Genomic DNA, 3,362 nt, shown 5'->3' with positions numbered 1-3,362 from the left:
AAGCAGAACACAGCTAAATATATCAAAAGTATGTCTATGTAATACTAGAATTTTTTGAGACAATGAATTTTGGTTTTTTGTTTTGTTTTTTTTCCAGTAAGAGGCTTTTATTTAATAGAATTTTTGGACCAAATATATCGCCTTACTTACAGTATCGAAATATATCGGGATATATCGTATCGTGACCCCTCTGTCATGATATGTATCGTATCGCCAAATTCTTGCCAATACACAGCCCTACAATCCACTAAAGTTTATATAAGTTACCGAAACAGCTGTAGAAACATCTACCTATGAATTATTAAAGATGGAACAAAAACTTGAGTATTTGGGAAATAATGTTGGACTTTTTAAAACTTGACAAGTGTTTCATTGAAAAAAGACATGCAGCTCTAAGTTTTGAAAGGAACACACTTAAAGGCAATGGTGGACAAAGTATTCTAGAACTTGAGTAAAAGTATTGATATTCAGGGTCAAATCTACTCAACTATAAGTAAACGTTACTCCGTCAAAAATCTGCTTAAGTTAAATGTATTGAACTACTTACTTTTGAAAATACATAAGTAATCAAAAATACATGCATTTAAAAATACTCAAGTATTCAAAAGTACAATTTAAAATTTCTAATAGTACATTGTATTGTTTTCAGAGTGATTTACAGAATCTTGTAACTCTCAGAAACCACCTGATGTACTAACAGGTAGAACCACTCTGCTACAAGCTCTACACCTGTAAAGACTTCAGCATAAGAATACAATAAAGTGAGTGGTGAGTTCTTAAACACAGAAATGTAGTTTATCCACAGTGAAAACGCGAGACATTTAAACTGATACAAACTATTTTTCAGTTCTAAAATCTCAAACATTGAGCTGAGATCTGGCCATGCTGCTCTGGTTTCTCTACTCTTCAATCATCTCCACTGCTGGGTTCTGTTTGAAAAGAAGGTGGAGCTCAGCTCGTGACCGTTAACAAAGATGATGTAATTCCAAATCTAACCCAGGTGTGAGCTACAACTGTGATTAGTTCCCCATGAGGAACGTGGTGTGGCCATTTGCATTTCAAGAAAGAAAAACAGCAACAGCTGATTACAAAGCTATGCTGAACCAAAAGTAACAAGTAACTAGACATGGGTTTTTACGATGTAAAAACAAGTGTGCATTGCCATGTAGCATGTCATTGCAGCATGGCTTTGCCTGCAGCATTGGGCTTGCAGAATAAACTTTGACCAAGTTCAAATGGGTTTTCTATACCAGCTTGTGCCTGTCACATCAGCAGGTGTTTAGAATTAAGGTAATTGTGCGACAATATGAAGTTTGAAGAGATTTTTTCTTAAAYTTGCATTAGCTGGGTTTTGAACCCTGATCTCCCACATGAAAGTCTATGACATAGACCGTTAGACCAATGGAGCTGTGGCAGAAGGTGGTGGCAGGGATTGGTTTGTATGTGTGCAGAAAGAGGCCACATTGCCAATACAATTATTGATACTAAACTGCATAATATTACAACAATAGAGCAGTATTGAGACAATATTGTAGTAAAACATCAAAATACAATCATATTAGTATTGTAAACACTGAACTATTGAGATTAAATATTCAAAAACTTTGGTGCAGTACCAAGTTGAGTACAGCTGGGGGCAGTATTGGAACATGACAAGGCCCCATTGACTCCCATTATATAAATTTGGAATAAAGTTGAAACATTAATATTTCAAAAACTACAAGTTGTACAGGCACCAAAAGGCATAGCAGTCATTTGGCACAGGACCTTTACAGATAGAAATTACAATGGCAGCTGTAGGACAAAGTATGCAGGAGGAGAAGCATGGCAAAGTTGAGATGATTTGGATGGGAAACGAATCACAATAGTGTGCATTGCGTTGGCAATGCACACTGACTAAAAGCTTCCTTGAAATGTAGTGGAGTGAAAAGGATAAGTACCCCAAAAAATAATTACTAAAGATACTCAAGAAACATTCTTAAGAACAGTACTCAAGTAAATGTACTCCATTACTGTCCACCACTGATTAAAGGTGCAGATTGTTTTCTCTCAGGAAATAAAAAGTAAAAAATCAAACCATGTTTGACACCAGAGCAGGTGTTTTTGAACAGTGTTGTATAAAGTACCTCAAAGTGATACTTGAGTAAAAGTACAAGTATCTTATCATAAAAATACTTTGGTAAAAGTTAAAGTCTTCTCTAAAAATATTACTTGAGTAAAAGTCTTAAAGTATCAGAATTTCTTTATACTTAAGTATCAAAAGTAAATTTCTGACACAAAATCTACTTAAGTATTAAAAGTAAAAGTACTGAGTAAAAATGAGCAGTTAGGTTTTACAAAATGACATTTATTGGGAGGTGACTTCCCCAAAAACTATATTTTCTAACAGCGTGCAGCTGTGATGGGTTGTGTACAAGCTAATAGTGTGTCAGAATGGTATATACTTAATTTATACTTCTCATCCAACCACAGTTAAATTCACTCTATCCAGGAGACAAATTATCAGGATAGTATTTTTTAAGTAATAACAACTCAGAATAAAACAGGAGTAACAACTTTCTACTTCTTACCTTTTTTAAAAAATGTAGTGAGTAGAAAGTACAGATAATTGTGTAAAAATGTAATAAGTAAAAGTAAAAAGTATGCTGAAAAATAATTACTCAAGTAAAGTACAGATACCCAAAATCTCTACTTAAATAAAGTAAATAAGTATTTGTACTTAGTTACTTTACAACTCTGTATATGAAGACATAATAACATGTCTGTGTGTCCAGTTGTCCACTCCTACAAGGCTCTCACTGATGACTCAGGCCTCTGGTGTCACTGGAGATAATCTGGACCCTAATGATGGATCATTGGGCTGAGGGTCCTCTTTGCATGTGAACGGTTTTGATTGTCATCATTAAACTTGATCCACTATGAGAAGGTTCTGARGACTGAGTTCACCTGAAACTGAAGAAGTCTCATTGATGAGAGACAAAATGTTTTTTCAACAAAGAACCTGGTCAGAGGACCTATTTAACTTTTCTCAGAAGGTAATAATAGCATTCAGTTGTTCAGCAAAACAAATCAGCAAAGAAAGGAGAAAGTGAGGACAGATTCAATAAAACAGCTGTAAAACATTTTCATAACTAGAAGCACTCGGAGAGCGCAAACCTCCACCAAGACCAATTTCCTCCATCCTGTAAGAGTTAARGCACAAAAGCAGAGATGGAAACACATTTACAGAATAAGTTCTGYCGTAGTGAACATTTAAGCAGCAGTATGCACAGGATTTCTTCTCAGCGGAGTCCAATGTGAAAAAAACAAAGTCAGACTGGTCACCCGACGTTATTCATGGTCAAACTGGTGTGGGATTAAGC

The sequence above is a fragment of the Austrofundulus limnaeus genome, unplaced genomic scaffold (genome assembly GCF_001266775.1).
Source record: "Austrofundulus limnaeus strain Quisiro unplaced genomic scaffold, Austrofundulus_limnaeus-1.0 Scaffold621, whole genome shotgun sequence".
NCBI lineage: Eukaryota > Metazoa > Chordata > Actinopteri > Cyprinodontiformes > Rivulidae > Austrofundulus > Austrofundulus limnaeus.
Note: the sequence above shows the minus strand (reverse complement) of the source record.